General features: G+C 34.6%; 1 pseudogene; it reads left to right on the top strand.

Moving 5' to 3' along the window:
• The first annotated feature begins 7,354 nt into the window (after positions 1-7,354).
• On the top strand, positions 7,355-7,473 carry LOC112469628 (annotated as a pseudogene).
• The last annotated feature ends 4,588 nt before the right edge of the window (positions 7,474-12,061 follow it).

The following is a 12,061-nucleotide window of genomic DNA, read 5'->3' as shown; positions in this document are numbered from 1 at the left end:
ATTTCCTGACACACCTTGATCGAGCAGCTGTCCTATTCTGGGCGTGCAGCTTGCCGTCTATAGCCTTATGTAACCATACCTCTCTAACTATGTTTCTGGATATACCTTTTTTTTTTTTTTTTTTTTTTTAATACAATAGGCTCTTCAGTTGCTAGTATTTGGTCACTCACTGACCTTTCCTCACATGTTGCAGAATTGAACCCCATGAATTTATGTTATCACTTCCATTAAGGTTGGTGACTGAGCTATTTACCTGTGATGTAGACTACCCCAAAGAGGTGGTCTTAAATAATTAAAATCCACCAGAATGAAGAGGGGACTTCAAAAACCCATCATACTCATAATTCTTTCTTTTCTCTATCCTCTATCTCATTCTTGACTGAATTCAGAGTAAAGGAGATACTGAAAATCCAGATACTTTTCTTGGATTATATCTTTGTGGGTCCCATTTCTAGATGTTTATGATGTGGGACTTCTTAGAAGTGCTGGGATACATGAGACCATAGTCTCCCTGAAACTATAAAGCTCTTTGGGTTCAGTTGTATGGAACAAAGACAGTGTATATTGGGGTTAGCCAGGAAGCTATACGTTATACAAATCCAGCTAGTTACCAGGTGTCAAAGTACCTTTGCAGTGCTATGATTATAATGGTATTAAAACCAAAACCTCAGCTGGCATGAATCCCTTACAGGTCATCTAGACCAATGGATGCTATGTGCATGTTTGTGTTTGAGCATGCACATGTGAGTGTGTGTGTGAGAGAGACAGAGAGAGTGTGTGTGTGTGAGTGAGCGAGTAAAAGCAGGCAAGCATTAATGGGAACAGAAGGAACTGGAAGGGCAAAATAAGCATACTTATAAAATTAGAGATATGAATGGGATCGGGTCACCACTTTACCAGTGGTGCATGTCTGTAGAAATATATTTTCCTAAGGTTCTCAATTTTCCTTGATTCACATGACTTACATAAATCTTAAAATGGATAATGATGGATCATAATGAGAGATAGAAAGAGAGTCACACAGGGAAGCAGCTGGAGACAAGAAGTGATGGAAGGGCACCAATCCTCACAGTGCTGAGGCATTTTAATCACCTCAGACACAGCCTCAAGTGCTAGCATCTTCAGAGACTAATAACTGTGATCCTTAGCAAAAGAAAATTGGGCTGGTGACATCTTGAATAGGGAAAAAATGACACTTCTTGTTTTTAGGTACAAATGAGACACTTATGCAGCCCAGAGCAAGACAGCCCTGTAGGAATTTCCCTCAGGGGGTATGTAATAGATCAATTTACTTTGTCACTGACTAGGTCCTAAAACTAGTCTTCTTTTGCCACATAAAGAGCTTATGAGGGAAGCAGCGCCTGAATATACCACTTGGGGAAAGTTGAAATTGAAGTTTTCTGGCTAAAAATCATTTAATAATATTTTCACATAACCCGTTTAAATTTAAAGTGTTAAATGAAAAGAAACAGAAAGATACAACTGGTGATTCAGGGACACTATGTTATCTAAAACATTTACTTTTAACTTATGACCAAAGCCATTGATTCTACCATGTTTTGCTCTCCCGATGTAAAATGGAAAATCCAGTCAAAAGGCAAAAGCCTTACACACTTTTCTCTACACTTTCTCTGTCCTTGATCTCCATGCTGGGTAACTGCCTAGGTAGAAGATCTTTCACTCAGGCAGTTGAGACAGGTAGATATGCGAATGTTGTAAATTTACATGCTTCTCCCAGGAAACATAATAGAAATACTAAAATCATACTTAATCTCAAATTAGTAACTTGAGACTCTTCTCCTTGCTTTGTAAATCACTCAGAATCTGGTGTGGTAACTTAAACAATCTTACGGATGAAATGAATGTTCACATAATACTGTTCATTTGCCCCAGATGTGGTATGTGTGTGTGACATGAAATGGATGACTGAAAATACAGAGTAACTGCATAGCTGGCCAAAACAGACAACTGAAAACTTTCGGATTGAAGGCACCAGGAATTAAGTGCCTAGGAGTTAACGAGGACATGCATGAAGTAATGAGCAGAGATATTTGGCCTGGTACTATTTCTCTGTTTCTGAAATCAAACAGCAGTCAACTTCAAAACAGGAATGCTTTCTGGGAGTGACTCTCCCAAGAGGAACATCTTTGGGCAGACATTCTTGGTGCATCCCACACCCACACTCATCACATCCATTTTATTGCTAGTCTAGGTTTTGCTGCTAACAGATCACACCTGCAACTTTCTCTGGAAGATCATCTTTAGGTGATTAGATCTGCTTCTCCCAGAGACAGCCTGTAACTAACGACTGAGTGGTATGAGTATGTGAGTAGATGGGAGGTGGTGGTAACCAAAGCTTCATCACCTTGTGGCCACAAGGCTGGCAGACTCTACAGTGCAAACACTTATCTTTTAACAGTCCTTGAGGTATTAGGCTAACGTCAGATGATTTCACATGAAATCTTATCTTTTACTTAGCTTCTCCTCTGCCCTATCCTATTTTCCTCACTTCCTTTGAGGCTTCCCCTAAGAGCACCCTCTAAATAAATCATTTACATAAGAATCATATCTCTGCCTCGGCTTCTAAGGTACGCATACCAAAGACAGATAAATGATGTTCAAAATGTTCCTGAATGCCATTTCATGTTCTAAATATAAACTTTTTGTTTATCAATCATTGACAAGCATTTTAAGAATCTCATGGTGGTGCTGACCACCATCCGAAAGTTAAACTTGGGTATAACACTAATTTTCTTGGTAGAGCAGTTTTTGCAATTATTTAAATATTTTACTACTTTTCACCCATATAATTTTATGAGAATAGGAAATTTAAAAATTAGAATGCTCAAAATGAAGACAAGGAATGTAATCCCTAAACAAAAACAACAAAAATGATAAAATTGAAATAAAGACGAAAATCATCAGAGCCGTACTGAAATGGTGAGTCTTTAACTTTCATCAGACTAAATCCACATAAAGTGGCAGAGTGTGACTGGTTGTGAAGATAAGAGACAAAATAAAAGAACATGTACAAAGGCTGAAAATATAGTTTTGAGTATTTTGTATAAAGGAAGAAGGATTTTATAAAATCATTATACTAATCTAAGTTCTCTGAAGTCATAACCCTTCATTACAGTTAGTCTTTTTAAACTTAAAACAAAATTTTTGTGTTTGTTTCGGGAGTATATTATATATGAATGTAAATGACTGTATAGAAATAGACAAGTAAAATTTTATGAATAGAAAGGTAAGAAATCCACTGGAAAAGGGAGGGAAATAAAGAGCTTGGCAGGCCTGGATGTGCTACCCAGATCTCCCTTCAAGTTCCTGCTAGAGGGCATACTGGTTGGCAGCCTCTCCTGCTCTAGCTTAGCTCTACTGTAGCATTCACACTGAGGCCGCACTCCTACTGGGCTGCTCACTGTCAGCGACAGAGCATAGCAGAGGCAATGGGATTGAGCCCTATGCAGGACTCCTTTAACAGGTGACTCAATCTAGAACACCCCATTGGCCTGCTTGAGGCTTTCCCAGAAAAACATTGCCATCTGAAGCTTCTCCTACCTAATCCTTTTACCTTTTTTATCATCTTTCACAGATGTCAGACCTGATCATTCTCTGAAGGTTCTCCTAGCCTTTTCATGCTCCTTCTTTCTTTATTCTTTACAGGTGTTTTTTCCAATAACTCTCATGTACATCTAATCTTTCTTGACAAATTCTGTAAAAACCCAAACTGACACAAAGAGGTATACTACAGTAGTAAAAATATGCATCATTCATTCACTGAGCTCTCTCAAAGAAATGCTTCCAAGGTAATAAAGCAAGGTGTAGATGGTTGGCTTTATAGTTTTCTGCCATCAACCTGTAAGGCTGACAATTTAAGAAAATAGGACCATCTGAGGAATCAGTGTTTTAATTGGATATCTGGTATACATCTTCATAATCTTCACAGTTTAAATTTTAGAACACAAAAGCCAACCTTCAAAAATGGCCAAAATCTAGAACATTGACAACACTAAATGAGGACAAAATGTGGAACAACAAGAACTCTCATTCATTGCTGGTGGGAATGAAAAATGGTACAGCCACTTTGGAAAACATTGAGAGTTTCTCACAAAACTAAACATACTTTACCATACAATCCAGCAACCATGCTCTTTGGTATTTACCCAAAGGAGCTGAAAATTCACATTGACACAAAAGCCTGCACATGAATATTTATAGCAGTTTTATTTCTAATTGCCCAAACTTGGAAGCAACAAAAATGTCCTACGATAGGTAAATGGATAAACTGTGGTACATCCAGACAATGAAATATAATTCAGCACTAAAATAAATCAGATATCAAGACATTAAAGTACAAGGAGGAAGCTTAAAATGTATTACTAAATAAAAAACAATATGAAAAGGCTATATACAATATGACTCCAACTATATGACATTCTAGAGAAAAACAAATTATGGAGACAGTAAAAATATCAGTGGTTGTCAGGGGTTAGGAGAGAGAGAGGGATGAATAGGAAGAGCACAGAGGATTTTCACATACAGTGAAAGCACTCTGTATGATACAATAATGGTGGATACATGTTGTCATTATAAATTTGTTCAAAATCATATAATGTGCAACGCCAAGAGGGAATTGTAATGTAAACTGTGGACTTTGAATGATTATGATGTTTCAGTGTAGATCTTAAATTATAACAAATATACTACTCTGATGAGGATGTTGATAATGGGGGAGGTTATGCATGTGTGTTGGCAGGAATTCTCTATACCTTCCACTCAATGTTGCTGTGAATCCAAAACGTCTCTTAAAAATTAAGTACATTAAAAATGGGAAGAAAAAAAGGCTTCAGAGTACAAAAGAGCGATCGGGTGGTAAGAATTAACATTTGAATTCCTTATGCTTTGGCAGTCCAGTTTATCCCATTGGGCTTTAGTTTTTTTACCTAGAAAATCAGATATAATAGTCTTTATATTGAAAAGATGTTATAAAGATGAAATAAATGACTTACTGTATTTGGAAATGTCTATCAAAAAATCAATAGATGATAGTTTCCTCCCAGCTAAACACGTGATTATCTGACCTTATCCACAGAAAATCTGTAGGTCATTATATATATAATTAAAGAGGGCAAGAGGAAAAAGAAAATAAAGAAAGAAAAAAAAACAGTTGACCATACAGAAAAGATATTTTACTGTGTTACTATAACCAATGGGTTTTCTCCTTTATCTCTCAATCCCAAAGGATCTAGCTGCAAATGTGAATATATTTATTGTGTTTTCTTTGTAATTTTCAGAGTTGGAAAGAGAATACTAAAAAGAAAAATATTCTTCTTTAAGTTAAAATATAAATGAAAAGGCAAAATTATATTTTACTAATCTTCTCACAGATTTGTCACATTTCTTTGAGCACCTATATAAGGATGCATATTTCAATTTGAAGCTGAAATATGTCTTGGGGCCTAGATAAAAAAAAATATATATATTTTTTTAGATCAATGGGCCTGGATAAAGAACTTACCTTAGGCTTGAAAATTAATATAAATAACATAGCTTAATGAATAAATTACCAAATAAATAAATGGAAAACTAAAAAAATATACTTAAGAGAAGGGTTGAGTCCTAGATTTTGTCATGAAAGGCAGTTAGCATTAGCAATTAATGCTAACTGTCAAAATTGGACAAAATTACTAGAATAGTTGCTTCCAATTGTCTAGGGTAATTTTTCTAAGTTTGCACATTACTGAGCAAAAACTCAGTTTTCTGGGTTGTAGATGTAACATTTATGTTCTTCTTTTCCTGTGTTATGTTAAAACTACAATTAATTTCTTCAGCTGTTCCTTCTCCCTTCCCCTCTATTAAAAACAATTATAATGACACTTAACCTTAATTGCTCTTAGCCAATTTCTGCAGATAATATATATTTATTTTTTTTCCTTTGGTTATATAGAGTATGCTGTAGAAAAGAATGTAGAATGATCCTTCAGATTTGGTCCTTTATTTTTGTCTCATTTCTATTTTTTATTAAAGTTTGTTAATACTTTAATTCTAATGGATACCCATACTGTCACATGATATCAGGGGCCTAAAACAATGGAAGTGCAATGTTAAAGACTTACTGATTTCTCTCCAAGAAAATACTAATAATTAGTAAATCATAAATAAAACTATGCACAACATTTAGCAAGGAGAAACAACATCTTAAAGTAGTCCAACATCTTTGGACTATGGGAGAGAGGTCCTTGTTTAAATGGACAAAAGCAATACATGATGATATTTATTAAGTACTTTTAGGGATGTTAACTCATTTTATTCTAATAACCTTTTAAGGAATGTACCATTATTGACTTATTATATAAATGAGGAATCAGACTCTCGGAGGTATAACATAAACTGTCCAAAGTTACACAGTTGTTTATTATCAGAGTTGACATTTGCATTCGGACAGTTCAATTCTAGTGCTTTTTAAAATAATAATAATAATAATATACTGCAAAAGCAAAGGCAGGGGGTGCAAAAACACACACCCCATTAAACAGAAGGCCAAGGAACAATCAGCACATTCACTAACCTAAGTTCTCATTTGTAATAGAGGAAAAAAAATCAATAGATATTGCTTTATTATCTAGTTTCTCACTTCCCCCAATGATTGTTAAGTTTCACAAAACAAGATATAATACCTAGTTTATCTCTAGTACCTGGCAGAGCTTAGAACATAAGAAATATTCAATACATACATATCAATGAATGAATGAATGAACTGGATAAAAGAGAAATAACGTATAAAATTCTGAAGTTTTCTTTTGCCTCCCATTCTTGTACTTTTGTGTATAACACTCCCTCTGTTTCATTAGAAGTATAGGTCTCAAGAAAAATTTCGATTGTAAGCATGAGTGTCAAAAGAAGCCAATGTTCATCTTACAACTTCCAAATGAGGCCCTTAAAGCCCAAAACTGAAATGAGAGCCTTGAAAGAAAAGCATCTTTTGAGGCTCAAAAAATGAAGCCCTAGCATATTTGATTTTCCTGTAACATAGAGGCTATAAAAGCCCTTTCAAAGTTCGGTCCTAGGGAAAGTCTCTCAAACTAGGATGAGAGAGAAAAAGAAGAAAGTATGAATACAAAAGAAAGTTAAGATATACAGATGGTAGAATGAAGAGTTTCAATACGTGTGTAACCAGAATACCAGCCTGATAACGGCGGAGGGAGGGGAAGGAAGAGAGAGAGAGAGGGGACAGAGGAGGGATAGAGAGAGGAAGGAAAAGAGGGAGGGATAAAGAAAGGAAGAAAGAAAGGCAATATTCAAAAAGAGAATGGCTGAGATGTTTCTTGTATGGATCAGAAACACCAATACTGTCTATGGCCATGCCACCCTGAATGTGCCTGATCTCGTTTGATCTCAGAACCTAAGCAGGGTCGGGCCTGGTTAGTACTTGGATGAGAGACCACCTAGGAAGACTGGGTGCTGTAGGCATTAAAAGAAAAGAAAAAGAAACAAAAAGAAACACCAATATCACATTCAAGAAGTGCAAAAATTCCCATGTATGATAAACTAAATTTAAAAAATTCTCACTTAGATACATAATAGAAAAAATGAAGAACATCAAACACAGATGGGAAAATCCTATAAGCAGCCGATGTGAAAATATCAGTTATCTCTAAAAGAAAACTATTGATAGCTGGTATCTCCACAGCATTATTGGAAGTCAGAAAAAGAAATGGAATGATATTTTCAATATGCTAAGAGAGAATAACTGTCAAGTTAGAATTCTAAATTCACCAAACTAATTTTCAACAATAAGGCCAAAATTGAAAAAAATTTTTTTTTTCCTATCAAGAGACATATAGAATATCCTTTGGATAAAGTAAAATTTATACTGTAAATATGGTATGGCAAAATGGTAAACATGTGGATCAATCTAAACACACCAGAACATTACGAAATCACAATTTGGGGTCCTTAATTTCAATCTGAAGCTTCGACATCATGTTTTTAATAGATTTGATCTTATTGCAGGTATATTAGTTTCCTATTGCTGCTGTTACAAATTATCACAGACTTAATGGCTTAAACAACACAACTTTACTATATTACAGTTCTGTTGGTCTCAGGATAAAATCACAGTGTGGGCAAGGCTGTGTTCCTACTGGAAGTTCTAGGGCAGCTCTAGAAAATGATTCATTTCCTTGCTTCTTCTAGCTAGAAGTCGTCTTCTAGAAGTCTAGAAGTTGTGGGCCTGTTTTGGCTTGTAGCTGCATTTCTGTCTTCAAAACCAGCAAGTTTGTGGGTGAGTTTTTCTCCTGCCATCTCTCTGGTTCTCCCTCTTCTCTCTCCCTTCCTCTTTCACTTATAAGGACTCTTGTGATTATATTGGGCCCATCCAGATAATCCAGAATCATCTTCCCATCTCAAGGTCAACTGATTAGCAGCCTTAATTCTATCTGTAACCTGAATTCCTCTTTGCCATTTAACATACCATATTTATACATTCTAGGGATTAAGATGTGAACATCCTTAGGGGGCCATTATATAGAATTGTTGTAGTAAGGTAAATTGCTTTTAAACTACTTTTTAAAATCACGAAAACATTACTAACAAAGTACCCAATAAATAGGCAAACAGATTGTTCAGTAGTTTTTTATAGAGGTAAAAATATATTTACTCAATGACCCAGCATTCCACTCCTAGGTATTCTCCCAAGAGAAATGAAAACATATGTTCGCAGAAAAACTTGCACAAGAATATTCATAGCAACCTTATTTATAATAGCCAAAACTTAAAAACAACCCAAATATTCATAAACAGAATATAGATAAACCAATTATGGTATATTCAGAAAAAATAATTACTCATGTACTCAACATGGATGAATCACAAAAGTCGTGTTGAAAGAAGCCACATAAATAGACACAAAAGAATTCATATTATACGATTCATTTACATGAGGTCCTAGAACAGGCATAATAATACATGGTAAAAGTTAGAATGCACTGGCCCCAGCGGGATGTGGGAAGGTGACTAGAAAGGGACAAGAGGGAACTTTTCAGAGTGTTTTGGTGGTGGTTACACAGGCATATACAATTGTAAAAGCTTACTGAACTTAAGAACAGAACAATTCAAAGAATCTATCAAAGCTCCTTGGTAACTACCCAGAAAGAACGTGAGTAACTTCAAACTCCACCTTTTTTGCACTGATGGTTTTAGTCTCATTGCTGTTAAATTTACTCTCAGATATCTTCACTCTTATTAAAATTATGGTGCCAGTAAAAAGCTCCATTTATTTTTTGAATTTAAACAAAGCAGCCAAACACATATATTGTCCAAATTTAAACATTTTCCCATAAGCATAACTGTTTTCGTGTTACACATGTCCTTGCCTTTTTCTCATGGGCTGATGCTTTATGTATTTATTTTTCAAATTTATAATCCACAATGATTGCATTCAAAGCCAGAGGAGAGGAGTACATTATTGCAGGCTTATTACCTTTTAAAAGGTATGTAGCTCCTTCTCATTAATTAGAATAAAATAAGATCAAATAAAAATAGCCCAATTCATGATAATTTCTGCTCTTGTAATTGATATCTTCAAACAAATGAATTCGAGAACAATGAAAATTTCCAATTAGAATTTCTTCAACCTTATTTACATTTAATTTTTCCTTATAAAAATTTAAATTCAATCAATTTTTATTTACAGAAAGTATATCTGTAAGAAGCTCACACTAATTAGATATGAAGTACAAAATTCAATTATTTAAGGCAAGTCAGGTTAAACTCATTTGTCAAACTTCAAATTATAAGTAACTTTCAGATAGTTTATTGCCATATACTTATATTTAATGTGTCAAATCCTTTGTATAAGTGACTTCTAATAAACTTAATGCTTTAAATCTCACATGTTCTTATTTTTATAAATATATGGAATGTTATCTCACTTATTTTGAACAAAATTAAGGGTGACATGCCAGTTTCAATAATCTCTCCACTAATTGTAAAAATAGTACCTTTCCGAATAAAACATTTCCAAATAAATCTTTTTTCCAACTTTAACTTATTTTCCATTTTTCTGAAAATTTAATATCATTTAGAGCCATATATTTAACTTTTAACTTTGAAATTACTTTAGAAAAAACTATGGCTCTCAATTTACCAATGAACTATTTAATAAATAGATGCCCATTTTTTTACAGTTCAAATTCATCCCCAGAAGCATGCACATAATTAAACCAATTAAATAGTGAGCATAAAAATGCATGTATTGATAAAACAGATGTTTTCTTGCTTCAGGTCCATGACAACACTCAAAAAAATGTAGTCTTAAAATGACATATACTTGTGTGTGTCTATACTACCCTTCCACATAAAAAAAACTTTGTATAAGGAAGAGTTCAATGATGTTTGTTGAACTGAGCTGAATTCATATTACTACCCACACAAAAATATATTTTTGATGATACTGAATTTAAAAACATTAAAAAGTCATCTTCAAATAGAGGGATTACTTATATCCCAGAAAAAGGATAATAAGTCCCTCAGAGAAATATAAATTCACGAGTCTATTTTCTTTGCTGCCTAATATGGTGTTTTCTGCAATCTTTTCTAGATCTGTACAAATCTTGGTCAGTAGACTTAAATTCAACTATTATTAGGAAGGACTCATTTTCTGTCTGGGGAAAACCAGTTTAAATTTGTATACAACAGAAAAGCTTCTCTAGTTGATTGAACTGTTAGTACAATTTTCTCTAGTATTCCAAAAGATTTTTAAAAATTATCTCATGGGTACTGTATATTCTACTTTGTTTATTAAATTTCTTCTAAGTCATACTTAATTCCTATCATTGTGAATGATACTTACTTAATTGTATTGTATTCCTAAATAAATCCAGTTAGACTTAGTTCTTGTCTCTCCTAGAATTCCTTTAGCCTGTCACTACTGGCTAAAATAGTTGTAATTAAGTCCATTGTTCATGGACACACGGCATTGGCTTAATGTTTACATGCAAAAACACTCTCTTCTAAGAGAATCCAGAACTTTATCAGGTACAGCTCACTAGGGTTCCTTGACTTAATAAGAGTAAAGCATCAGGATTACCCTGAGATCCTCTCTGATCAATTCTCCTTGATTCCCCATTAATCTACTGTAGATTCTACCATTGTTAATGAGAAGGTGCTTGGGGCACTTGGAACAGAAGCAAATGTTTAGGCCCAAAAATTACTTCAGCATTAAAATATTGCAACCTCACTGACCATACTCTTTCTTGTGCTCCGTGTCCCAAATTGGACACAGTGTACTTCTATAATCCCGTCCACATTTAACTGAACCTATGAGCAGTTATTTCATCATTTGACCAGATGCTGACAGATGAAAGTAAACACAGAAGCCAAGAAATAAAGAGAAAAATCTCATCTCCCAAGTGTGTGTGTGCACGTGTGTGTGTGTGTGTGTGTGTGTGTGTGTGTGTGTGTGTGTGTGTGTGTGTTTCAGTTCAGGCCAATTCAAAACTGTTTATCAAAGATAATTATGACAGTTTAAAACATGATAACTTCATGTATTCAGTAATCATGTTTTTTGCTCAGCGATCACTTAGAATCTATTGTGAGTATCACTGCAGTAGGCACTATGAGGAATACAAAATATAGTAACAGAGTTGTAAAATGAGTCCACCACTGATTAGCCAATTTGGTCTCTGAAAAAGTAGCATATTTGCCTCTTGATTGACTGTGGAATTGGAGCTGAAAGTGGAGGCATGTTGCCTGTCCTTGAGTAACTCACCTTTTGGTTGTGGGGAGTCACCGATCAATAAATCACCACAGATTACAACATGGGATAAGAGCAATGATTAGAAGGGATCACTTGCCAGTGACTTTGATAGGAATCGTAGTTCTACTAGTATGTTACCATTAACTTCTCTCTATTGTCTGGTCCTTCAAGTAGAATATCTTAAGTATGGAGTTTTACGGCATCAGTACTCCTTTTTAGTTTTTATTCTTATTATGAATCTCCTTGTTCTGATTGATGGTTTCTTTTTCAATTTTAAAATTGTGAGTTTGTTCATCTGTC

This window comes from Pteropus alecto, unplaced genomic scaffold, assembly GCF_000325575.1.
Source record: "Pteropus alecto unplaced genomic scaffold, ASM32557v1 scaffold86, whole genome shotgun sequence".
In the NCBI taxonomy this organism is placed as follows: domain Eukaryota; kingdom Metazoa; phylum Chordata; class Mammalia; order Chiroptera; family Pteropodidae; genus Pteropus; species Pteropus alecto.
The sequence above is the reverse complement of the archived record's forward strand: the minus strand, read 5'-3'. Positions and strand labels throughout refer to the sequence as shown.